Genomic DNA, 12,834 nt, shown 5'->3' with positions numbered 1-12,834 from the left:
TGACTAGTGGGGTACCACAAGGTTCGGTGCTGGGACCGCAGCTGTTTACAATATACATTATAGATGAATGTATTAAAAGTAATATTAGCAAATTTGCTGATGACAAAGCTGGGTGGCAGGGTGAAATGTGAGAAGAATGTTATGAGAATACAGGTTAACTTGGACAGGCTAGGTGAGTGGACGGATGCATAGCAGATGCAGTTTAATGTGAATAAATGTGTGGTTATCCACTTTGGAAGCAAGAACAGGAAGGCAGATTGCTATCTAAAAGGAGTCAAGTTTGGTAAAGGGGAAGTACAACGAGATTTAGGTATTCTTGTACATCAGTCAATAAAAGCAAGCATGCAGGTACAGCAGGTAGTGAAGAAAGCTCACTGCATGCTGGCCCTCATAACAAGAGGAATTGAGTATAGGAGCAAAGAGGTCCTTCTGCAACTGTACAGGGCCCTGGTAAGACCGCACCTGGAGTATTGTGTGCAGTTTTGGTCTCCACAGTTGAGGAAGAGCATTGTGGCTGTTGAGGGAGTGTTGGGTAGGTTCATGCGGTCAATTCCCGGAATGGCGGAATGATCATATGTTGAAAGATTAGAGCGACTGAGCTTGTATACACTTGAGTTTAGAAGAATTAGAGGGAATCTGATAGAGAGCTACAAGATTATTAAAGGGTTGGACACTCTGGAGGCGGGAAGCATGGTTCCACGGATGGGTGAGTCCAGAACCAGAGGACAGAGTTTAAACATTAGGGAAAGGCCATTTAGAACAGAGTTGAGGAGAAACGTCTTCACCCAGAGAATGGAGCGTTTATGGAATGCTCTGCCCCAGAAGGCAGTGGAGGCCAAGTCTCTGGATACTTTCAAGAAAGAGATGGATAGAGCTGTTAAAGATAATGGAATCAAGTGTTACAGAGATAAGACAGGAACAGGATACTGATTGTGGACGATCAGCCATGATCACAATGAATGGTGGTGCTGACTCAAAGGGCAGAATGGCCTATTCCTGCACCTACTGTCTATTGAACCTTGTCAGTCCTACCTCATTCTGTGCCTTGCCCTTGCCTGTCTAAATTCTCAACTGTACCAGCCTCAGACTTACCTCCTTTCTCACTATCACTTTAGGTTTCCCCTCACTCCCTCACTGGCTTACTGCCTCCCGAGTAGCACTAACAAATCTCCCTGCTTGGATATTAGACACCTTCCAATTCAGGTGCAATCCATCCTTCTTATGCACGTCAATTCTACCCCAGCATAGATTCCAATGATCCAAAAATGTGAATCCTTCTCCCCTGTATCAGATCCTTGGCCACGCATTCATCTGCTCTACCCTGCTATTCCTACTCTCACTAGCATGTGGCACCGGGAGTAATCCAGATATTACTACCCACATGGACCTGCTTATTATCCTCCAGGCTAATTTGCTATATTGTCTCATCAGGACCTCATTCTTTTCTCTTATGTCATTGGTACCAATGTACAGCGACCTCCCACTGATCATTCTCCCCTTTCAGAATACTCTGCACCCTCAGAGCCATCCTTCACCCAGACTGTAGGGAGGCACCATCCCATTCTGATGTCTCACTGTTAGCAACAGAAACTGCAGTCTGTGCTGCAGACTAGAGAGCCCCCTATTACCATCGATCGCGTGGAACCTGATATACCTCACATTACACTAGATACTTGGCTGTCAGTGTGATATTCCCCTGAGTGTGACCCCCGATGCTTTCCAAAACAGTATACTTGTTTGAGATGGAAATAACCACAGAAGACTCCTGCACTACTTGTCCTCCACTTCTCCCTTTCCGAGAGGAAACCCATCTACCTGACTGGATCGGCAGTTTTCCTAACTTTCTGAAACTGCCACCTATCACACCCCCCGGCTCCTGTAAATTCTTCATTACCTTTAATCATCGCTCCATCTGATCCATGAAATCCTACAGGATTTGCATCCTCACTTCCTGCAGACAATCAAGATCAGTGAAACTTTCCTTAGTCTCCTGCATCCAACAGGAAGAGCACATCACTGCACATACGAATGGCTATCTTTGCACCTTAACAGTCCACAGACCCAGAAAAAGGCACACAGTCTTACAGCTTTACAAAACACTACTCTAGAATAAATTAGTACTCATATTTTATTTTAAATAACTTAATCAAAGTATCATAAGATGTGTATTTAAAGAATAAAAACAGTTGCCTACTGAATGCTGTAGCTTTACTGAAATAAAACAGACTAAGATTTATCTTTGAAGAGAGCGAAACTGAGAGTCACAGATGAACAGCACTAAACAGAACCTTCGGTCAAATTTGTCCATGCCGACCAGATATCCGAACCTAATCTTATCCCTCTTGCCAGCACCTGGGCCATATCCCGCTAAATCCTTCCTATTCATGTCAAGTATCCAAATGCCTTTAAAATGCTATAACTGTCAGCCTCCACTACTACTTCTGGCAGCTTATTCCATACACGCACCACTCTCTGCGTGAAAAAGTTGCTCCTTAGTTCCCTTTTATATCTTTCCCCTCTCAACCTCAACCTATGCTCTCTATTTCTGGACTCTCCTACTCAGGAAAAGACCTTGTCTGTTTACCCTATCCATGCTACCAATGATTTTATAAAACTCTACGGAGGTCACTCCTCAGTCTCCGATGCTCCAGGGAAAGAAAGCCCCAGCCTTTTTGCTCTCTTCCTGCAGCTCAAACCCTGGCAATATCCTTGTCAATCTTTGTTGAACCCTTTCAAGTTTCACAACATCCTTCCGATTGATGGAGAACAGAATTGCACACAATATTCCAAAAGAGGCCTAACCAATGTCAGTACATGATCTTCCAACGTCTATACTCAATGCTCTGATCAATAAAGGAATATATTCCAAACACTTTCTTCAATGTCCTATCCACCTGCAACTCTACGTTCAAGGAAATATGAACCTTCACTGCAAGATATCTTTGTTCATCAACACTATCTTGGAATTTGCCACTAAGTGTATCAGTCCTGTTAAGATTTGGTTTTCCAAAATGCAGCACGTCGCATTTATCTGAATTAAACTCCATCTGCCACTTCTCACCCATCTGAACAACATCCTGTTGTCATCTGAGGTAACTCTCTTCGCTGTCCACTATACCTTCGATATTGGTGTCATCTGCAAACTTACTAACTATACATCCTATGCTCATATCTAAATCATATTATATAAACGACGAAAAGAAGTGGACCCAGCACTGATCCTTGCGGCATTCCACTGGTCACATGCCTCCAATCTGAAAAACAACCCTCCACCACCACCCTACCTTCTACATTTAAGCCAGTTCTGTATCCAAACGGCTAGTTCTCCCTGTATTCCATGAGATCTAACCTTGCTAACCTGTCTTCCATGAGGAACCTTGTCGAGCGCCTTACTGAATTCCATAGAGCATGCCCACCTCTCTGCCCTAATCAATCCTCTTTGATACATCTTCAAATAACTCAATCAAGTTTGTGAGACATGATTTCCCACGCATATAGTCATGCTGACTATAACTACTCAGTCCTTGCTTTTCAGAATACACGCGCATCTTGTTCCGCAGGATTCCCTCCAACAACTTGCCCAGGCATCAATGTCAGGCTCACCGGTCGATAGTTCCCTGGCCTGTCCTGACATAGAACATAGAACAATACAGCACAGAACAGGCCCTTCGGCCCACAATGTTGTGCCGAACGTCTAACCTAGATTAAGTACCCATCCATGTACCTATCCAAATGCGGCTTAAAGGTCGCCAATGATTCCGACTCTACCACTCCCACGGGCAGCGCATTCCATGCCCCCACTACTCTCTGGGTAAAGAACCCAGCCCTGGCATCTCCCCTATACCTTCCACCCTTCACCTTAAATTTATGTCCCCTTGTAACACTCTGTTGTACCCGGGGAAAAAGTTTCTGACTGTCTACTCTATCTATTCCTCTGATCATCTTATAAACCTCTATCAAGTCACCCCTCATCCTTCGCCGTTCCAACGAGAAAAGGCCGAGAACTCTCAACCTATCCTCGTACGACTTCCTCTCCATTCCAGGCAACATCCTGGTAAATCTTCTCTGCACCCTCTCCAAAGCTTCCACATCTTTCCTAAAGTGAGGCGACCAGAACTGCACACAGTACTCCAACTGTGGCCTAACCAAAGTCCTGTACAGCTGCAACATCACTTCACGACTCTTGAATTCAATCCCTCTGCTAATGAACGATAATACTCCATAGGCCTTCTTACAAGCTCTATCCGCCTGAGTGGCAACCTTCAAAGATCTATATACATAGACCCCAAGATCCCTCTGTTCCTCCACCTGACTTAGAACCCTACCATTAACCCTGTATTCCGCATTCTTATTTGTTCTTCCAAAATGGACAACCTCACACTTGGCAGGGTTGAACTCCATCTGCCACTCCTCAGCCCAGCTCTGCATCATATCTAAGTCCCTCTGCAGCCGACAACAGCCCTCCTCACTGTCCACAACTCCACCTATCTTCGTATCATCTGCAAATTTACTGACCCACCCTTCGACTCCCTCATCTAAGTCATGAACAAAAATTACAAACAGCAGAGGACCCAGAACTGATCCCTGCGGAACTCCACTTGTAACTGGGCTCCAGGCTGAATATTTACCATCTACCACCACTCTCTGCCTTCGACCGGTTAGCCAGTTTTCTATCCAATTGGCCAAATTTCCCTCTATCCCATGCCCCCTGACTTTCCGCATAAGCCTACCATGGGGAACCTTATCAAATGCCTTACTAAAATCCATGTACACTACATCCACTGCTCTACCCTCATCCACATGCTTGGTCACTTCCTCGAAGAATTCAATAAGACTTGTAAGGCAAGACCTACCCTTCACAAATCCGTGCTGGCTGTCCCTAATCAAGCAGTGTCTTTCCAGATACTCATAAATCCTATCCCTCAGTACCCTTTCCATTACTTTGCCTACCACAGAAGTAAGACTAACAGGCCTGTAATTCCCGGGGTTATCCCTATTCCCTTTTTTGAACAGGGGCACAACATTCGCTACTCTCCAGTCCCCTGGTACCACCCCCGTTGCCAGTGAAGACGAGAAGATCATTGCCAACGGTACTGCAATTTCCTCTCTTGCTTCCCACATAATCCTAGGATATATCCCGTCAGGCCCGGGGGACTTGTCTATCCTCAAGTTGTTCAAAATGTCCAACACATCTTCCTTCCTAACAGGTATCTCTTCTAGCTTACCAGTCCATTTCACACTCTCCTCTTCTACAATACGGTCCCTCTCGTTCGTAAATACTGAGGAGAAGTACTTGTTCAAGACCTCTCCTATCTCTTCCGACTCAATACACAGTCTCCCACTGCTGTCCTTGATCGGACCTACCCTCGTTCTCGTCATTCTCAGGTTTCTCACATACGCATAAAATGCCTTGGGGTTATCCTTGATCCTATCCGCCAACGATTTTTCATGCCCTCTCTTAGCTCTCCTAATCCCTTTCTTCAGGTCCCTTCTGGCTATCCTGTATCCCTCCACTGCTCTGTCTGAATCCTGTTTCCTCAACCTTATGTAAGCCTCCTTCTTCCTCTTTACCAGGCATTCAACCTCTCTCGTCAACCAAGGCTCCCTCACACGACCATTTCTTTCCTGTCTGATAGGTACATACATATCATGGACACATCGTATCTGCTCTTTGAAAAAGTTCCACATTTCCACCACATCATTCCCTGACAGCCTATGCTCCCAACGTATGCTCCTCAAATCCTGCCTTACAGCATCGTAATTTCCCTTCCCCCAATTATAAAATCTACCTTGTTGTGCGCACCTATCTCTCTCCATAACCAAGGTGAAAGTCACAGAATTGTGGTCACCATCACCAAAATGTTCACCCACTAACAAGCCCACCACTTGTCCCGGTTTATTACCGAGTACCAAATCCAATATGGCCTCCCCTCTGGTTGGACAATCTACATACTGCGTTAGAAAAGCTTCCTGGACACACTGCACAAACACCGCCCCATCCAATCTACTTGATCTAAAGAGCTTCCAATCAATATTACCACCTTTCTTAAATAGCGGCACCACGTTAACCAACCTCTAGTCTTTCGGCATCTCACCTGTGATAATTGATGATACAAATATATCAGCAAGAGGCCTAGCAAACACATCCCCAGCTTCCCACAGAGTTCTAGGATTCACCTGATCAGGTGCTGGGGATTAACCAAGCTTTAACGGGTTACAAGACACCCAGCACGTCCTCCTCTGTAAGATGGACATATTTAACATGTCGACATCTATTTCCCCACATTCTATATTGCCCATGTCCTTCTCCACAGTACACACTGATGCAAAACATTCAGTTAGTATCGCTCCCATCTCCTGCGGCTCCACGCGTAGGCTACCTTACTGATCTTTGAGGAGCCCTATTCTCTCTCGAGTTACCCTTTTTGTTCTTAATGTATTTATAAACATTAATTCATAACCCTATCTCATGTCCCCTTTTTGCCCTCCTGATTTCCCTCTTAAGTATACTCCTATTGTCGTTAATGCTTAGGGTTTTTTTGGATTTTTGGATTGGAATAAATGCAAAATATTACATCTTGAAAAAACAAACGAGGGCAGACTGATACTAATTAAAAACAGGGCCTCGAGTAGTGATATGGAACAAAGAGGCCGAGGGGTTCGGGTCTTTCACGTGTAGACAGGGTGGTTAAGAAGGTGCTTGGCACACTTGCCTTCATTGCTCAGACCTTTGAGTACAAGAGTTGTGACATTATTTTGGATGGTGGGGAGGCCTTTTCTGGAATTCCGTGTCCAGTTCTGGTCATGCTGATATCGGGAGGATATGATGTAGTTGGAGCGGATTCAGAAGAGATTTACCAGGATGTTGATGGGAATGGATAGGTTGAATTATAAGCAGAGGCTGGATAGGCTGCGACTTCTTTCACTGGCACGCAGGAGGCTGAGGAGTGACGTTATTAGACGTTTCTCGAATTATGGAGGGTTGGTATCAGTAATGTTAACAGCAGGTGTCCTTTCCAGGAAGGGATGCGATTCAAGACTGGGTACATACCTTTTAAGGTGACAGCAGAACGGCTTTAAAAAGGCGTTCGGGATTTTTTTTTTTTTTTTGTTCAGATAATGGTTTGTGTGTGGAATGAACTATCAGAGGAAGTGGTAGTTGTGAATCAAATTACAATTTTAGGATGACACCGTGGCTCAGTGATTAGCACTGCTGCCAGGACCCCCAGGTTCGATTCCAGCTTTGGACAACTGTCTCTGTGGGACTTGCACATTCTCCCAGTGTCTGCATGGGTTGCTTCCAGGGGCTCCAGTTTCCTCCCTAATGAGAGAGCAGCCCTATGGTCTGGTAGGGCAATGCTGCCTTTACCTTTTACACAGTGATGCCACTGTTTCTCTGGGGTGGGGAGAGGGAATGCTGAAGGTAGTGGATGGGACACCACTCAGGCACAGTGCTTTGTCCTGGAGGATGTTCACTTTCTTTAATAGTGTTGGGGGTGCACTGATGAAGGCAAGTGGAGAATGTTCCAACACAATCCTGATGTGTACCTTATAGACAGCAAACAGACATTGGGGAATCAGGGGTTTGTGGAAACTGAGGTGTTCTCCTTGGAGCTAAGGCAATTGAGAGGAGCTGTGACAGAGGGGTTTAGAAAAGTTACACGTTATAATAATAAAGCTTATAACCATCAGCTCATTATACAAGGATTACAGGACACACATTAAAGGTTTGGGAAGATTCAAAGGAGAACTTTTATGCAGCAAATGGGATTCGGATGGAATACAATACTCACACACAATGCGAATATCCAAGTCCTGATGAATTGAGTAATTCAATCAGAGTTGGTGTTACAATGACTGAGATTACCATCTGAATGTCCACCTGTAGTATCCTGTAATACAAGTTTATAAAATCCATCACTGTCAGTTCAGGTTAGAAACTCGCACCATCCCCTCCTCCTGGCCCAGGATGACTGGACACATTACCCCTTGTGGAGGTCAGCAGTCAGTTCAGGTTGAAATCTATGTGTGTTTCTAGGAGTTTCCACCTTGGAATTTCATGTGACCGAACAGGGCAGATCTTTGACACATGGGACAGAATATTCCAAGAGTCAGTGAGATGTGGAGAGCAGGATTTGCTTCTTTTTTTTTCCTTCCATGCTGCCGCTGTGCCTCATCAATAAGACATGGGGAGTGAAAGGCTCATGCAGCTCGATGGGCACGTTGCCTCCATTCTGAACAATGGGCAGCAAGCTCCTCCCATAGAGTATCTCTAAAAACAGAGCAACTCTGCACGCTTCACACTGCCCAGTGCTCCCAGTAAATGTTTAGAAGGGGGGAGGGGAACTCCTGGAAAAGGCATAACTGTAAAGTTCTAAGAGGATTGTGAAGAGAGAGAGAGATGTACTGGAGAAGGGGGGAACAAGTTGCAGATGGAGTATAATTTGGGAAAATGGGAAGTTGGTCATTTTGGAGGGGATAATAAAAGAACAGAGTGCTATTTAAATGGTGGAAACTGTAGAAAGCTGCACCACAAAGGGACCAGGGTAATTGTGCAGGAAACACTGAAAGCAGCAGATTCTGGGTCAGTCACGAAATCAAGGGTTCATTTCAGATTCATCAAGTTTAAGGTAACACCGACACGGGTAAGGGGTTTCAGTAGCAATGGAGCTGGGGTGAGGTGGAGACAAGCAACATTTGAGAGTTTGGAATTCCTGGTGTTTGAGATTGCGTAGATGTCTGATCAGAAGGTTACCTTGGGGTTACAGATATGACAGCAAAGTTGTGAAGTCTAGTTCTATCTCAGACTGCACCCAGTGAGAGGGAGGGGCTCAGCAGTAAGGGAAAGGAATTTGTAATAGCAACTGAGGGTAATGGATTTAACCGTAACAATTTTTCTTTGGAGGAAATTGCAGTCAATCGAGTAGTGGGAACGTGATAAGCAGTTTGGTAACTGAGTAACAGTGGAGCAATGGAGAGGGATGGTGGGGAGGGATAGCTGGGCATTGTCAGTGTACATGTGAAACCTCACACTGTGCTTTTGGACAATGTCACCTCCTGGCAGTGCGTAGGTGAGAAACAGGAGGGACCAAGGATAGATCCTTGAGGGACACCAAATACAAGAATTCAGAAAGGAAAGGGAGAGTGGAGATGGAGCAGGATTTACAAATGATGGTGAGGTCAAATGTTATTTTTTTTTTTTGCAGAATGGATGAGAAGAACATAACCAGAAAAGACAGATAGACAGAACAAGGAACAATACCTGTGAATTGGCGAGGGGGAGTGATGAGGAGGAAACAGAATTGGAATGTCTGTAGTTTAGCGAGACTAGTAAAAGATCAAGGTGAGCTCTGATAATGCTTGACAAGAGACCGGAGAAAGGTGTAAGTTTGGGACAAAAATCAGGAACACCATGTGAGGCAGTTTGTCTCGGTGGGCTAGTGGGAGGGAGGGAAGCAGCAGAGGCAGCTGATCGGATTGTCTCAGTCTTAGTGACAGAGAAACTCAATGTGCTCCTTGCTCTTGTCGTTGGAGGGAAGGATGAAGGAGACAGGATGATGGACAGTGTTTTACAAAGAAACAAAACCAGGGTTAGTGATATTTAAAATGAGTGAACAAACCTAATATATTTAACTTTTATCCAGAATATTAAAATGTACAACTGAAGTCCTTGCTCGCATCCCAGCTCGGCAGATGGTGGAATCTGAATTCAAGAAAAAAATAACTGGAATTAGGAATCTCCTGATCTCCATGGAACCATTGTCAATGGTGAAAAAAATCCTGACAACCTGACAGCAGCCCAGCCAGCTACTCACTGTATTAATCACTGCAAAGTCTCAACACAGGAATGAAACTGGATGGACCACTTGGCATCTAACAAGGCACCAGAAATTACAACCACAGAATCAGCCCTCTCGACTCTGCAACATCCTGCTCACTAACATCTGTTTTTTTTGTGCCAAAACGTGGCGAGCTGTCTCACAGACTCGTCAAGGAACAGCCTGACATAGTCATACTCACAGAGTAACCCCTTACAGATAATGGCCAGACACCACCATCACCATCCCTAGATAGACAGTGTGATGATGGAAAAGCACAACAGGTCAGGCAGCATCCAAGGAGCAGGAGAATCGACGTTTCGAGCCTAAGCCTTTCATCAGCCTGACCTGCTGTGCTTTTCGAGCACCACACTTTCGACTCTGATCTCCAGCATCTGCAGTCTTCACTTTCTCCTGAAATCTCTGGATATGTCCTGTCCCACCAGCAGGACAGACCAGGCAGAGGTGATGGCACAGTAGTGTACACACAGGAACCATTTGCCCTGGGAGTACTCATGGACTCCAGGAAGTCTCATGGCTCCTGCTGATTACCACGTACCGTGCTCCCATGGCTTATGAATCAGTGCTCCTCCATGTTGAATAACACTTCGAGGAAGAACTGAGGCAATAAAATGTTGATAAGCCTACTCTGGGTACAGGATTTCAATGTCCTCTACCAAGAGTAGCTCAGCAGCAGGATAACTGACTGAGCAGGTCGGGTCCTCAAGGACATAGCTGCTCAACTGGGTTTGCAGCAGGCGGTAACGGAACCAGCAATAGGGAAAAACATACTGGATCTTATCAGTATGAATCTGCCAGTTGCAAATGCATCTGGCCATGACAGTATCGGTAAGAGCGACCATCGCACAGTCTTTTTGGAGACAAAGCCTCACCTTACAGTTGAGAAACACCTCCATTGTGCTGAGTGGTACTATCACCATGCTAAATGGGACAGATGTAGGAACTCAAACTGGATCTCTCTCAGGCACTGTGGGATAACAACAGCAGAACTGTACTCCAGCACAATCTATAATCTCATGGGTTTGTACTGATAGCGTGTGCTCCAGAACTTGCCACTCACCAAGCTACGTACCGCTCCAGCACTGTCATCGACCGACAATGTAGAACATTGCCCAGGGCTGTTCAACACAAAAACACAGGGCAATCCAACCCAGGCAATTTCCCTCTGTCAGTCCACACTCGATCAGCAGTAAAGTGATGGAAGATGTCATCAACAGGGCTATCAAGCAGCAGCTGCTCAGCAACAGCCAGCTGAGTGACACTCATTTTAGGCTCCACCAGGGCCAATCAGCTCCCGATTGTGTTACCGCCTTGATTCACAATCTGGCAACCAGCTGAATCCCAGAGGTGAGGTGAGAGTGACAGCCCAGTCCCACTCCAAGATCACTAATTCTAGCTGGTTCCACCCTCATCTCAGCTCATATACTGAAACTCTCATCTATCGTGTGTTATTTCCAGACTTAAGTATCCAAACACACTCCTGGCCACCCTGTAATCTCAAGAAAAAAAATGAAAGGTCTATCGCGCACGTGCTCACTTCTCCCCAAACATGTTCATCAGTCAAAAGGCTCCTATTCACAAGCAACAACAATTTAAAATTCTCATTCTTGATTTGATTCCTGGCTGTAATCATCCCTAGCTCCCTGCACCACACATTCTTTGTCGAGGTCTCAACCCATTTTCTTTGAGACTCCCAACGATTTGTTAATTCATTACTTCAACTGTGTGGCTGATTCTACAGTTACTAAAGCAACATGGTCTGGAATTTGCAGAAAAAACCTCACAGGTCTGCTTTCTACCTTTAAGACATCCCTCAAAACCTGCTTTTTGGCAATGCTTTTGGTCACCTGACCTAATATCTCCATCTCTGGCCTTATATCTAAAGTTCTCAATAGTATTTTTATGAAATTATAAGTATGATAATAAAACTACAAACTGTTCTTGATTTGGACATTATCTTCAGATCTTTACTGTTGCTGTAATGAATAATCTGTAACATCTCTTACCCAACCACACTGTGGGAGCACCTTCACCACACAAACTGCAGCTGTACAAGAAAGTCAAACATCACCCTCTCCACAAGCAACAGAGCTTTGGCATTAATCACTGGTATCTGTGGAAGGAGAAACACAGTATATGTTTCAGGGAGTGCAAAATGGATTACAGGGAATGAAAAAGAAAAAAGTAATCTGATAATAGAGCAACACATGGTCAGGGGCTGGGCCTCAGTCAAAAACTCATTTACAAAGGGTCTATAAAAGTAATAATACAGTAATAAACAGACCAAAAATACACCCATGGTTCGAGACTGAGGAAGCTAGATATTGACAAAGTGGTCATGAGGGAGCCCAGAGGTGAATCAGAGCAGTATGGGCTGCTATGAGCCCAATGACTCTATACCAGAGAAAGGCTGCACATGCGCCTGGCTGCACCTTGCCCCCTACAAAGATGGCGGTTCCGCACGTGTCCAGTGAATCGTTGTCCCGAATAAAGATGGCGGCGCTCACTCAGGCCTGCAGCCGCGCTGAGGCAATTCCCCGTTTACTGCAAACACGGGACTGGGACGTTCAAATTTGTATTTTCCGACATGCACAATTTGTTTGTAAAACCTCTCCGCTCATGGCAATACAGTTTTTCTCCCGTTTCCCTGTTAATTTCTTTCCTTACCGTATCCTTTCTCTCCATAACTTGCCGAGCATTCATTACAGCGACTGTGCGCCGCCCGTGAGGGTGATCACATGGTTTAGTTTAGCTCCGCCCTTCATTCACTTTGATTGGTTGGAGGACCAACATCCCGCTAGGTCATCCAGCTCCGCCCACCGTCCTTTCATTGGTCCGGTGCTGACATCAATCACCCGGAGTCCCTTTGTTGGCTAGAGCATGCGCAGTGCGTCCTGCTTTAGCTGATATGTTGGGTCATGTGATGGGAGAGTTTGCTGAGGGTAAGAATTCCCTTTGTGTGAGCTCTGCAGTAGATTTCCTTTATTCATGGAGG

At 45.3% G+C, this 12,834-nt stretch overlaps 1 long non-coding RNA gene across 2 annotated transcripts in view; it reads right to left on the bottom strand.

Moving 5' to 3' along the window:
* The window catches only part of LOC148137865 (uncharacterized), a 131,953-nt gene extending 119,737 nt beyond the window's left edge, over window positions 1–12,216 (bottom strand). The window contains exons 1-4 of one of the 2 annotated variants that reach the window (XR_015754142.1): window positions 12,124–12,216; window positions 11,846–11,952; window positions 9,621–9,703; window positions 7,808–7,892 (exon numbers count right to left, since the gene is read on the bottom strand). This is a non-coding gene — a long non-coding RNA (uncharacterized LOC148137865). Of the gene's footprint in view, window positions 1–7,807; window positions 7,893–9,620; window positions 9,704–11,845; window positions 11,953–12,123 lie in introns of those variants that run through there. The other variant, XR_015754141.1, reaches the window with a different exon arrangement.
* Window positions 12,217–12,834: the final 618 nt, after the last annotated feature.

This window comes from Chiloscyllium plagiosum, unplaced genomic scaffold, assembly GCF_037043375.1.
Source record: "Chiloscyllium plagiosum isolate Xiang-an unplaced genomic scaffold, Cpla_swu_hap1 HiC_scaffold_42, whole genome shotgun sequence".
Taxonomy (NCBI): Eukaryota; Metazoa; Chordata; class Chondrichthyes; order Orectolobiformes; family Hemiscylliidae; genus Chiloscyllium; species Chiloscyllium plagiosum.
This window is presented reverse-complemented; position numbering and strand designations above follow the sequence as displayed.